Raw genomic sequence first — 14,729 nt, forward strand, 5'->3', positions numbered from 1 at the left:
CCCACGTCCTCCCGGGCCCCAGATAAGAAAGTCGTCCATCATCCGGTGGGGGCCGCATAAATTTTTAACTCTGGTTACCGAGTGTGGCCATTGAAAGTTTTATCTCAAACCTTCTTTATCTTCTTTTCATTAAGTTCTCCAGCACTAATAGCCCTGCGAGTCTCCGCTGGGGTAAGGATGATGTTCTGAATAATGAAAGCTCATTATTTCTCCACAGAATGCTTGTTAATTCAAATGATGATATTAAAACTATAGTAGCCCTCAGCAGTTGGGTGATTTCTAGCATACTTTATCATGTATCAATATATACTCGGTTTGTCAAAACTGCCCCAAGCCTGGGCTGACATTCTCCTCCCGAGGAGTGGAGTGCTTCAGCGGGGTCTGTAATACTCTAAGGTGACAACTGCCAGAGTTTGTGCCTTTAGGAAAGCGGGGGGGAAGAAACTCACGGAGCTCCCATGTCTGCTTGACATTTTTCCATCATGTGCGCATGAATCCCCAACACCGTTTCCCCTCCCCTTCTCTCTCCGCCCCCCCCCCCTTCTTCCTCGCACGCGCGAATACGCTCACATCTGTCATCCTCATCTGTCCGGCCTGATATGCACCCATGTGAGCAGACGTTTGTGTTTGTGCAACTTCACTTCAGTCCACACACACACACACACACATAATGTCCAAGCGTTCATGCTTATGAGCATGCCTGCCCATTAACCTTTAAATATCCCACTGTCGCAGTTTTATCTTCAGGGCATGCCTTCTGTTCAAGGGTGTCGGTCAAATGACTGTGAAGGATCTTGCGACGTTCTGCTGATCTGATGGACCGCGTCCATCCACGCAAGTTCAGAGCACAGGTGATACGGGCTGTTTGATCCAAAAAAGTTTTGGGTCGATTATCCACATTGAGTGATCTGCCTTTTCATGAAGATCTTATCAGGCTTTTTTTTTTAAAAAATGTGCTCAGTGCTTGAAGGCAAGACTTGAAAATTGCTCTTCTGTGATAAATGAATTTCAGACCAATGTAAACATGCCCTCCCACCGTAATGGTGGGGCAGCCGTGGCTCAGGGGGTAGGGCGGCTTCGTCCAGCGACTGAACTCAACTCTTTCAATTGTATGTTTGTGTAAACTTTATCATCTCTCGTCATTTTTGGAGTGTTCCCTTGTCCCCCTGGGGGGTTGAGATCAGCCCATGTCATGCGTCAACCGTTTGTGAATACGTTTCAAGATCAATAAACGTGGCTTGAATTTGGCTCGTAAAAGCCGCATCATGACACAATTTTAATGCTCCGTGAGAGTTCAGTATTTTTGGGATTGATTGACTTCCTGAAGAGGATCCGTTTTTTTGGAGAAGCAAAATCACTAATAATAAAACAAATTCCGCATTCGGCACACATCGAAATAAACATTCAAATGAGCCCATAAAAGAAAAGAAAAGAAAAGCAGGATTGAAGTGTTGAAATTCCAACGAGGAGCTTGCCGGTCTAAAAATATCCGTCTTATTCCATTACCTGAAGCGCAACATTCATGTTTTGGCATCCCCTGAAAAAAAAAAAAAAAAGATGCCTGTGGTTCTTTGCTTGAATTGCATATCTGGGGGGTGGAAGTAATGACAATATGTGTCACACAGTGCGGAGGGCAAATTTAGTCAAACAAATGAGAGAGAAACGCGGCGAAGGCGTTCGTTCCGAAAAAAAAAAAAAAAACGCCTTGGGGGTTGTGCGTGACACGCTTCCAGAGGTGTGCTCCTGGACCACCCCCCGGTCAACACTTGGCCGGACGCAAGCCCAAGCGTCCATTTGCGGCCTAAACTAGTGGTCTGCACGTGCGCGTCTTCCTCGAGGCCGGCCGTGCTTCCCGTGGGCAACGAGAAAAACACACACACGACGACGGCGACACCGTCAAACGAGGAGTCACGCAGGCCCAACTGGTTTAGTTGACAGCACAATACGCCCCCCCGGGCCGAGCCGACCGGACTATCCGTGCGCTCGGGTTTCAAAGGGAAAAGCCCGGAGCACGGTGTCACCGAGCCTCCAGAGGATCTGCGGCAAACGCATCTTACGTGCGTGCACATGTGCGGCGCGGCCTATACTGTATACGCGGGAGGGGAAAAATGCTTGGACAAATGCAAATGCTTGTATTTCTTTTCCTTCAGGTGTTTGGAGAGTGTTCTGAGAGGCTAAATATCAAGAGTCACGCTCGTCCCGATCCAACAGAGATCTTCGGGTCACGTGGCGAATATCAAGTCGTGAGAACTCTCCTAGAAATGTTGCTCAACTCCAATCGCTACTAAAGCAAGGTTTTGATTGCAATGTGACCCTCACCACATGTCCCAGGCCTTTTCTTCCCTCCCTGCCCCACCCCCCCCCCCCCCCCCCCCCCCGCTTTTGGGAGAAGCGCAAGTGTATACGTACATCCAGCGGTGGGCATGCCGCCAAGCAGAGTGGACCTGCGGGCTCGACCGCATTCGCCCGGAATTGGACACGCTCGAGCTTAGACTGGCACACTCGCCATTGCTACCACGACACAGAACCGGTGCGCGCGTGCGTGCGTGAAAGCGGAACACAGCAAAAAACAAGCAGAGATGCTCAATGGGATGTTTGGGCACAAAACCGGAGGCCCTTCCGTCCTTCCCATGATGCGCACACATGAAACGGTGCCGCACCGTATATGACAAACTGAATTGTTCTTCTGTTTGCACGAGCTCCCAATGTGCTTGTGGAAGTCCCGGGCCTCCGCCCCCATCTTTCCTCATCCCTTTTTCCCTCCCAAACGGCGCATGCAGCGGGAGCGGAACACTTTGGAAACCGTTGTCCTACCTGATAATGGATTTGGTGCCCCCCCTGCAGGCATCCACCGTTGGCAGTTCCTGAATACTCCTGCGAGATCAATGGGAGAACAGGAGGACAGAAAGGGAGCGTGCTAGGCAGCGAGAGGGTATGGGGGGGGGGGGGGGGAGATGAAGAAGGGATGGGGCAGATAAAAGCCGAAATCCCGTATCGTCTCCCGTTTGCGAGCGGGAAAGCGTAAAGCCGCTGCCGTAATCTCTTGTCAAGACACAAGGCCGCTGTAATGTCTTCCATCAGCAAGTGGATTATGCGCCGGGGAATTGTCATTTACACCGGCTTCACTTTTATGCGCGGCGCGGCTTAAAATTTAATAGCATTTAGCCCAACAATGGGCCGGCCCGGCGCGGCCCAGACGGCAGCGTGGCGCTCCACAAGTGAGCTTTTGCGTTGAGGTGGAGTCGTCCCCCGACCCTCCACAATGGGATATTCCCGCTCGGCTAATTAGCCGACGCCCGCCTATCTCCTCGGCGCACATGTCCATTGTCGCCGTCGCCGCGCAAATCTCCGCCCGACTCCATCCCCACCAGCTATTGTTTTGCGCCCGTTTCCTTCAATAATCCCATGTAACGCCTGCGCGTTTTGTCTTTGGCTTGCCGCATCCGAGACCCGAAGTGACATGACCAGACATGGCTTTAGAGAGAACACCGTGCTATTTCACGTCCTATGAATTCCTACCTCGGCTTTTGTCTTCTAGGAATTACGGGCCCGGAAAAAACATAAAAGAAAGCCTCCGTGTACGCAACTTTGCGAACTGCAAGTACGTTACAGGAAGGGGGACACACACACAAAAAAAAAAGGCGGATTAAAAACGAGGCTTGGACGTGTCTTCAAGCTATTCCTCTTCTCGAATCAAGCGGTGAAAAGCCGGTTTGGATTTCCCAACTACACGTTTACTTATTCAACCCAAAACACGATCGGCATTTGTTGTTGTCGGTGTTTGTTAAATCCCACACACGGATTCACAGTCGGGAGACCGCTCGACCGCATTCCGACGTATAGACGCGGCGAACGCAGCACCACCGGATAAAGAAAAAGAAAGTTGAGCTTTCCGCAGACAATTTCCCAAACCGCATCGCCTCGGGGAATGCAGGTGTGACGGTCGGAGGTGTCCCGTGTTCTCTCGGCGAGCAGCTGAGAGAAGAAGAGTTGGAGCTACCAATGCAAGGGTGGAGGGGGGGGGGGGGGGGTGCAGAGAGTTGAGATGGGAGGCCAGATAACATCGGACAAAGTGCGGGGAAACCAACGTTGCCAGGTGGGACCGCGATAGTCGCGATAGGCTGGCAACCGGTTCCAGAGAACCGGATGTTTCCACCGGCGCTTTCCTAAATAGGTCGGCGAAAAAAAAACAACACATCGGTGGCACTCCAGTCGCCGGAGTCCATCGGCCAGGCGTCGTTTTGTGTTTTTAAATGCGCAATCCTTCGGAAGCGCTCGCTCACAGTACAGCGAATCTTTGGCCGCCTCCCTTATGATCATGCGCGAGTCCCGCCACGCCCCGGACCTCATATACCATCGAGGTATATGAGAGGAATAAGTGCGGTGCTGAATAAGTAAAACTCCATTTCAGCCCACTGCTCCATTATTAATACCGAGCGGGCTGAACTTTGATTAAACTACTCAAGTGTTCTTCCTGTGTGGGATTTTGATTAAGACTCGACCGTCTTGCAGCAGGAGAAGACGGCGTCTTGTCTCTCTCTCTCTTTCTGCCGGTACGATTTGAGTCCGCACGTTTTTGTTTTGGGGTTGTCGCGTTGCCGTCAATCGCTTAACATTTCCAAACCGGTTGTCCGACGGTCAAATCGGTCTTCGGTTCCCCCTGCGCCTTGACGGCCGACGTAGCTAACTTACGTTGTTTTGCGCGGAGACGAGCGCACGCCACATATCGAATGGCGAACTCGCCGCTCGGGCAAGTGTGTTTTGGCAAGCGTCCCTCCGGCGCCGCTTAAAAGGCCACCTCGTTCGTTCGCACTTGCGCCCCGCAATCATTCAACCGCCTTTGTGCGTGTCTGTCATCCTTCAAAGTCTTTGGAAAAACCGACTTTGACTCGACCGTCATTAATGAGGCCCGTCATAGCTTTTCCGCTTCATTTGTCAGCCCTTTTTGGAATGCGTGCATTTAATTTTCAAGTGACATGAAGAGTGACTGGTTTGGCTGAGAACGGGTCTTTCGAGCGGACCGTGCCCCGACCACCAAACCGAGAGCGGTTGATTTTTGTCAAACAGATCAAGACGCTTCACCGCCAGCGCATGTTTATACAAGAAACTGACACGCCGAAGACAAACACTTCAGTTTCCAATCGAGTTGACTGATTGAAGATAAGAGGAGGTCGGCCGAGAAGCCTTGTTGACTTTGGCTTTGCTTATACGACACCTGCAAAGGTAGGCTCGAAAATGTCAATCACACGCGAACTGGAGGCGAAGACTTCACAATTTGCTGCGGCAATATCACTTCCACGACACGACACAAGATCATGAGAATGGCGCACCTCCGGCAGGGTTGAACAAAAGTAGCGGGACAGAAAGCTTTGCTCGTTCAGTTGGTGGGTTTAATCGGGCAACTGCCCGGTCGCGACAGTACAACCGGGTTGGCGGCGACCAGGAAGTTCCTCCCATTTCCTCCTTTCCTGAGGTCCGCACAAAATCAGCGACGCACGCGTGTCTTATGAAAGTGTTTGACATGGCATTTAATGGCGAGGTAGCCGGACGAGCGGTCAAGCAATCGCTTAAGTTCGCAGCGTCATAAATCACGGCAACAAATACACGCCGTAAAAAATTGTTCAACGATGACTTGTCTGACAGCGTCAATCGGAATGAGAATGAGCTTCATGAGAAAAGGAATCGTTTTCCTCCTCTTCGGATCAAACTATACGGAGACGGCAAAAGATTGTATCGCTGCATATCCCGCGTTTGTGCTTAGAAAGCAAGCAAGCGTGTCGCTTCCCCTACGAGCGGCATTTTCCCTCAGCTCTGGTGCCAAAGTCTTTTAACAGCCAGTGTTGCATCTTTGGTTAATTTCAACGGCCTATTTGTCGCGCTAAGCCATCCCTGTTATGTATTGCACAAGCGGGGCGAGGTGTCAACTTGTGCTTTGCGGGGTGGGGGTGGGTTGCCTTTCTTCCTTGAGGTGCTTTGAACCACAGCACAGCCCTGCTCTTCCTTCTCTGCTCCCGCAAGCCGGTTTTCCCATGATCGCTTTATGAACACCTCCTCACACAAAGCAGCCTTCTCCACTTGGGGCTACTTCTGTTCCATTATGCATGGTGGGAGGATTAAAACTGCAAGACGCCATGGCTTCCCCCTTTTTTGGTGTCACGTGCACTACAGACAGCAGGCGGCCAATGGCGTGCGAGCGTGGCATGCAACAGGGCACCCCGCTTGGCCACCCACACATCTAGAGAAGAGTGGAGTACGCGTGAGGGGCACAGTATCAAACAAGGAACATCTGTGGCCACTGGGCTGTGAATACCGGGAACAATGGTGGCCCTGGGGCAGCCGCAGAGTCCCGGCCTGTGCTGCAAAGGCTCGGGACGGGCTCGGGAGCCAATCGGGAACACCAGCGCGCACACACGCGCATGTTGTGGGACAAGAATCGCACACGCATTTCAGAAGGAAACCAATGGACTGGTTCAAATTTATGACTTAAACAAAAACATGGATGGCGGAAGGAAAATAGTTGCAGGCTAGTATTCTGAAAAGGAAAAAACGGATCCAAATGTACCAAACCAACAATTAGTGTTGAAATGGTGAGCAATGCAGCTAATTGCAATTTTAGTTTCCGACCTCTATTGGTTCAAAAATAAATAAATACTGCACATGTGATCGAATTGTCCAATTTCAACATTCACCAAAATGAAGCGTGCGCATCACCGGACCGAGCGCTTTTCAATGAAGCAATAAGCCGCTCCTTGTGCCATGTTTCATCGCAATCGCAGTGCTGGATGAACACAAAATTAGCCCCTGCGTTTCAAACGAGCGAATTGTCTCCCCACTCTGAGCCGTGTGTTATTATTAGCCGCACGCCGCCGCACTTTGACAGGGTGATTCATTTCACTGCTAGACAGCGATACTGGCTACAAGTCATTTATTTTCACAAAGTTTTACATTTCACACCTCATCCTTGATCTCTCTCTCTCACACACACTCATCCCCCCCCCCCGCCCCACACACACACACTTATACAAGCACACTCAGAATAGCAAAGTCATCCGTATGTGGTTTCTTTCCTGCAAAGTGATTCCTTCCTGTATCATCTGGCCACTGGTAAATCTTGATCAACCAGAGAGTGGTGAGAACAACATTGATTTTTTTTTCCATATGTAAAAACGAAAACAAATAAATAAATAAAACATTCAATGACTCAAATGCTGAACTTGATATTGGGGGATGGGGGTGGGGGTTGGACAGTCACTGCTCCATTTCACTGTCACAAACTTGATAAATGTGGAATGTCGAAGATGAAACACAAAGTGTTCCGCGACACCGATTGACCTTGTGAATTGTTTTTTTGTGCCATTAAAATAAAATTATTCCAGGACGCAATTGTTCTCTTCTGATGTCCTTCGCTTATTATCCCTTCGGAGGCAACTCGTGTGTCAAAAACACACACAAAGCCCCAAGAAGAAAAAAAAAATCTCTTGATCCATTTCTACTTTTAGAACTTTTGTTCCAGGAGGTCCCAACGGATCAACACCGTGACTCTTCTTAGCGGTTCTGTCCAAAATGAAGCGACAGGCCAAGAGTTTGGTTGCATCGTGACTCTGCTTTGACGGACACGGCGGCGGCGGCGGCGGCCCTTGAAGCAAAGCTGCGAGCGGCTTCTACGCAGCTCGCGCGCTTGATTTCATTCAACCGAGGTCTCCAGCTGAGTGACATTTGACCAATGTCGTGCGTCTCCTTTGCCTTCCCACCCATTAATCCGACTTCCCTGGGCTAAATTCAATCCTGCCCGCTTCATTTCGAGTTTCCATCCGTGGCGCGGCGCCAATATTTCTTAGATTTGAAAAATAACAACAGAATGTCACTCAACTAGTCACTGCTTGACATCTCATCGTGCACGCCTCACCTGCAGAGTGACAAAGCATGATGGATCGACTAACTGACGCACACACACACACACACACACTGTGGAGTGACAGAGTTTTGATATTTCTCCGGCGCTCTGCTCGTAAGCTCAGGCACTTTCTTCCCTCCGAGGGACAGGATCTGTTCAGGAGCTCTCAAGTGCCTTTAACGCAGCCGGTACCGGACTAATTTAATCAAAGGTTACGAAATATTGCGGTGAGTGCACGAGAGAAGCAACGCGGAGGGAAGTGTCATTTCAGCGGGCGAGGAGGCGTAGGCGCGCTACTTTATCTCAGCGGAGTGAAAAAAAAGTCTCCCAACAGTCCTCAATGTCTGCTCCGAGCACACGTTTCCATTTTAGCTGGCGGGTCCGCCAGCGAGGCCGAGCTTGTGTGTGACGGACCGGCCGGCGAGATGAGTGACGCGCCCATCTAATTAGATGGCATTCAGATCGAAATGTGCCGATTGAACAAGATGGTTGGAGTTTGCACTTATGGAGGAATACAAAGTTGTGACAAATATTGCCCGTCGTAAATCGCCAACCAGAATGGCAAAAATTGAGACGGGTCTTGCTTTCATACTCCAATGTGCTGTACGTCGCAAATGGCTCCGCCCCTGATCCAGAACACGCACCTAAAAACACAACATCCACCGTTAGATTCCACCTCATTTCCCCAAATCTTCGGTTCCGCCACTAAACCGATTAGTATTCATTCCTGCTTGCACATTTCCACAAAATGAAAACAAGTCAAACTGGAACATTTCCATCCATCTTCACACGGAACGCGCTCCGTTGCTCACCAAAGTGACGTCGGTGTCAACAGCCAATGTGGCATCCATAAACCAAAGGCGTGCAATTGCCGTATTACGGGATTAGGCGTGACACACGAGGACAAAAATACCTCTCAACCATTTGTGGCTGATCATTCTTCACATGAAATGGAATATTGGTTATATGTGGCCCGTGTTGCATCATTCCATCCATCCCGGCTGTTTCTGAAGAAAAGGAGGAGGTGATAGGGATTATCTTGTGGAGGGAATAAAAGGAGTTTTAGCAAAAGGGTCTTCTTAATAAAGCGCTGAAATTCTCCGCCAATCATTGACCGGACATAAACAGCATGACCGACGCGCGACAGAAAACAACACAGACAACAAGATGCTCTCTTGGCCGGGTTCGACGACGGCCATGTTGGGCCTTGCGTGGCGAGGAGGCGGAAAGGGGCGAGAGAGCGTGGGGGCGGGCGTGTTTGGGGTTTACGGCCTATCAGAAAGGAATCGGCTCAGCTGCTCTCTGGGTGCGAAAAGACGCAGAAAGACCAAGATTGCTTTCACCTGCATTCCCCCGGGCAACACGCAAAACAGAGGCCTCGGCCGGCCTGCCAGTCAAACTCACACACACACAATATACATATATCTCCTCTGACTACTATTCTCTATGACTTCCCAAACACAGAAAGATAAAAAGAGGGTGTTGCATAAAAAATGATGATGATGCGGTGTGTATATCCGTGGTCAAACGTGCGAGCGGCATATATGGGCCTGCGCGCACGCACGTTCATCTGCGCGCCGATATCTCGCGTGAGACGGTGCGGGAGCCGCATTTGGTTGATCTTCCAGGATGCGGAAAAACGATGTCAAAAAGGCAAATCTGTATTTAGCGGCAGACAGGTATCCTTGACGTGACAGCTATACAGTCATTATCTGGCTGTCACGTGTCGCCCGGGGGGGCCGCCTCGTCTTCTAGCAAAAAGCCCATGGTTCCCATGCGTGAGACGCAGCCCTATTAGCTTACCTGTTTCCAATTCAAAGGCCATCGCCGAGCAAAAAGACGCCAGAAGGACAAAACAAGGTGTCATATTTATGAATGTGTCAGCGCGGGCCCTCCCGAAAGCCGGCGCGCACCGTGAGCAATGAGACTGACAAGGCAACGGGGGCCTTTTCCCGTCATGACAAATGACACCTTCAAAAAGCACCAGCAATAAGAAACTCGAAGCGGCGTCGGTGCGGTGCCGCCACGGTTGCGGAGGGCGGCGGGTGGGGGCTCGTAAACCACCCTGGTATTATTCAGACCCAATTAGAGGAAACTCAACCTGTAACATTGAAGAGTCGATCGTGAATATCAAATGCTGGATAATGACTGGATGAATTATCAAGGTGGAACAGAAGAAGAAGGAGAGGAGGGGGGGGGGCGGAGGAGGAGGGGGAGGCGGTGAGGGCTGTGACAGTAGTTATTACCTCAGCGCTGACTCTTCAGGTGTGTTTTCAGGTGCGTGCAAGTCCCGGGAAGTTGACATGCTCAACCGGTGAGCAGAACCAGGTGCAGGATGTGCTTGACTGTTTCTGTCTCCGCCGGGGCTGCTGAACGGCTGCATAATTGTTGACAGTTAACTTATCCAATTACAGATAACAGCCACGCATGTTCTGCCAAGGAGCCGTAATTAGATCAAGACTAAAGTCTACCGTTTCAGCCGCTAAGAGTTAAGCCATTAGCCGCCAATAGAAAATTCCCGTTCGACAAACACGGACGTGTGAAAAAACGGGACCCGCTTGTGCGTACTCACGCCAGTATGAGCGGACAAAAAACGGTGCGTACGACGCAAGCTAACGTTGGAGTTCGTCATGGCAGCGTGAAGAAGGCATCTTGCGTGGCAACTCGCAGTGCTCGCTAAGAACCCTTCGTATGTTGACCGTTGACTTGGGCAGACGGTACGTGGCGCTGGCCAACGACATCATCACCTTTGGACAGTAAATATAAGGGTGGCAAGATGCACAGCATATTTGCTTCCGCCACATATGAATAATCGATTCAAAACGATAGATGAGTAGCACACCAACAACGTTGTTTGTTTCTTTGGGGGGGGGGGGGGGGGGGTTCCTCTTTTACTAAAGCTCTCCGCAGACTCCATCTCGCCTCCCAAAAGCCAAGAGCACTGCAACAGGATCAATACAAACTAGCCGCTCAGAATTTATACCATCGGCCGTGGCATTGATCTTTATCGGCAGTTAAAAGTTTCTGGAGCAAAAATAGGGCGGCTGTCTCTCGTTTGCTTCTTCAATTTCTCTGAGCGCTGCGATCGATGCGCAGACATTTAATGACCGTGTGGGAGCGAAATCTCGCTCCATCTCCGCGCGCCTGCCATTCAGGAAGCAAACCGCTATTTGATCTTCCCACATGCTTATTTTATAAAAGCAAAGACTATTTGTGTTAACAAAGACACAAGTGGGTAGAATGTTTGTTTACTTACGTCGCTCCACCCCCCCCCCCCCCCCCCCCCACCACCCCCAAAAATAAAATACATTTCAGATGCTGTTGGATTTAAAAAAAAAAAAAAAAAAAACTCAGATGGCAATCTATCCCAAATGTAGATGATGACAGATACTCAACGTTTGATATAAAACCGCTCTCTCTCAGTCATGGGAGAATGGCAGGTGTCCTGGCTCCGGACTTCCTGTGTGAAGCTTGCACGTTTTCCCCGTGCCTGCGGGGAATCGACATTATTGGTAAGGAAAATGACGAAACTCTGATAACCTTAGAGTTAGGTGAGTTCTTTTTGTTTTTAACCACAAAGTCAAATAAAAAAATATATTTTGCCCCAGTGTAGTTTACGTATCCGAAAAAACCAACAACAAATGAATCATTTTAAATTGATTGAAGCCTAAACAAAGGCACGACTCCAACATATTTAAATGAATCTAGCATTTTCTTCTTTCAGCGTCGTCGCCCCAGCCGTGCGTTTTGTTCACGCGTGTGCGTGAATACGGGAAACGGAGCGCTGATTATTTCTGCCATGGCTTGTATTGCCGCCGTTGTGTTTGTGTGGTCTGTCGATCTTGGCACCTGTTGTCCATGGCAAATAACGTGCTTTGTGCAAATTTTAATCACCTGCAAGTGCAAAACAAGAGCAATGCAATCAGGACCTAATTAGCGCAGCAATTAACACCTCTCACACTCACACTGCCGAGCGTGCCAAAGCTCACACGTTCAGCTTGTGCGATTGCAGTTTCTCTTCTCAGTCAAGCATTCCAGTTTGGAAGGAATTTGGTTTATTCATGGGGAAAAATTTCTTGCGGCGACACGAGTCAAACTTCTTTTTTTCCCCACAGGCCGCATCGGATTTCTTGGAGCGAGTCCATATCAATGTATCATCGCCATATAGTCACATAAACATAACAAACGATGGATAACTAGTTTTGCCATCAAAAACCAATCAATAATTAAATGTGTTGAACTATTTTATTCTAAAGAAAGGATCGGTAACCAAAAAACTGCTTGCAATAACTCATATCTCGATGTTATTAAAGGTAAAGGCAATTTGCGAGCAACAAACAGGAAGTTGACGCACATGATTTGCATTCATGGACCACACAAAAGATAACCGCCCCCCCCCCATCCTTGATTTTGACACCGGCGTTAACACTCAACAGCACCTTGCTACTTAACGAGAGAGCTAGACAGATAGCGAGCTTGGTAGATAGAATGGCTATGACAAAAAGTCATAATTAATTAGGACTGCATTCTGACATGCTATTTGTTGACTGTGCACATGCATTTTTAATGCACATTTAGCAAGACTCTCATTGTCACGTTGAGGCAATACAAACAAATTTCCACATCCAGACTTTTGAAGCTATTGTAAATATGCTCACATCCTCAATTTGTGTCTTAACTTGGCATGAAGTGGCGGTCAAGTGGACGAGGTCAGTGATGACTATTGATCAGGTCGCTGCTCAGCTAGCGAGCCTGCTCCGTCATGTGGGGAACACTGATAGATTGGTGTGTCACTGTCTGTCTGACTGTGGGCCTCCGGGTGTGTGTGTGTGTGTGTGTGTGTGTGTGTGTGTGTGTGTGTGGTGTGCATTGGCCTCGCCGGACTATCCATTACAGCCCAAAAACCAATACACTTCACTTCTACTTGAAAAATATGAACTTTATTCCCTGGATGAGGAGCTCATTATGGCGGTGGCTCAGACCAACACTGACACTGTCAACTCAGTCACAACATCAACAATTGATCAATACGTCAAGCTACGGAGATGACAGAGGGAGCTTTTTGGCTCATTTGTCCAAAGCAAGCAGCCTGGGTGTTAACCATTAAACAACAGATGCTGGCCTTAAATTCAAATGCACTTCATTTTCAATGGATGCAGTATAATCATCCCAACAGAGCTGGCCACCAAAACCTTTCCCAATAATATTAGTTGGACAAGTGTCCAACTAATATTAACTCAACAAAAGTCCAAAACAACAACGCGTTAGGTACCAAAACAAACACTTGGGAAAATGACTCAACATAACATGAGTGGAACAAGGAGCGAGACACACAGCAAACACCAACAACGAACCGACGGCGCCGCAAAGAAAGTCGGGAACTAAATGGCAGGCAAAGTGATGACACAACGAGGAACACCTGGACAAGACACAGGTGGCTGAGGGAGCTGATTGGGAGGACCAGAAGAGCTGCAAGAGCATCCAATGGGGGGGAAAAAAAAGAATTGGAAAGAAGTGCTCGCATCTAAATGTGAATATTCACAATTTCCCCAAATTGGTTTTGTGCATGCAAGATGCTCCCCACACAAAAAGACAGCCTGCGAACCATTTACAAAAGGCGTCTTTTGTACTCGAAGACTTGATTTGAAATCCTAGCCACATCCTTGGTGGTGGTTCTGGTCTAAGTGGTGGGGTGGAATATTTGGGATAGCTGAATGTGCCAGGGAGCCACAGCTCTCGTCTGATTCAAATACATTTTTCGGTGGGTGACATCACTCGACTCTCCGAGTTGTTGACATTTGTGTCATCAGCCTCATTCTGTGGAGCTCCACAGAAGATCTATTGTGGTGTCGTCGTGCGGCTGAGTCAGAATCCGAACTTCTGTCATGTGAACTCCTGTCAAGAGACACGATAGGCCTCACGTTTCCCGACCAACCCTCAAATGTCGCTTTCTTCGTCGTTGACCAAGACCCACTTCTGTCACTTTGGCCACGGGTGCTTTTACGTCACAATCTCGTCTACCTGCCGGTTGAGTAGAATGGGTTGGGGGGGGTGGGGGGGGGGGCAAGGAGGTTTCAGAGGTGTCCCACAGCCATACAAAGGGCACACAGATCGACCGTTCCTCAGCACCAGTTCTGATCGGCTTGCCGGCCAGTCGCAGGGCACACAGACGGCCTCAGATATTTTTCTATATATCTATACTGTGTGTATATATATATATATATATATATATATATATATATATATATATAATATACACATGCACCAACGTTCTGTAAAATGAGTTTACATCCAGCAGAAAGAAACGTGTGACCTCCATTTAAGAAGTTTCCACCCCCTCCTATGGCCATCTTCCCCTCTCACCATTGGAGCCACATAATTAGGAGTGAACACACAGGGGTCGGAATTTTGAGAGTGGGAGGGGGGGGGGTCGTCCTATAATCTTTTGCTGAGGAGGCACCTTGTCCTCTCCCATGTTTATAACATCATCAAAGTTGTGCCTCCGAGGGGCCCCCAGCTTCGTTAATAATTTAGGTGCATTGCTGGTCTGCCAGGCTGCGGGAGGAAGCTCGCACTTATTGAGTTTGTAAACTGTGCCATGATTTACATAAACACCTTTCATGCTCGTCATGCGTCATGAATTAAAACACGGTGCCACTTTGCACTCTTTTAATTATGGTGGGATTCGGTGCTTTAATTTCACAAAGATAGCAGTGAAAGAGAGGACTAGAAAAAAATAGGAGGCACCAAGAAAATACAACCCAACCTTTAGACGAACACAATCTCGTTATCCATTTCCCTTTTTTTTGGATTTTCTCCAGGTACTCCGTTTTCC

The sequence above is a fragment of the Hippocampus guttulatus genome, chromosome 21, assembly GCF_054856545.1.
Source record: "Hippocampus guttulatus isolate MCC_2025c chromosome 21, RoL_Hgut_1.0, whole genome shotgun sequence".
Taxonomy (NCBI): Eukaryota; Metazoa; Chordata; class Actinopteri; order Syngnathiformes; family Syngnathidae; genus Hippocampus; species Hippocampus guttulatus.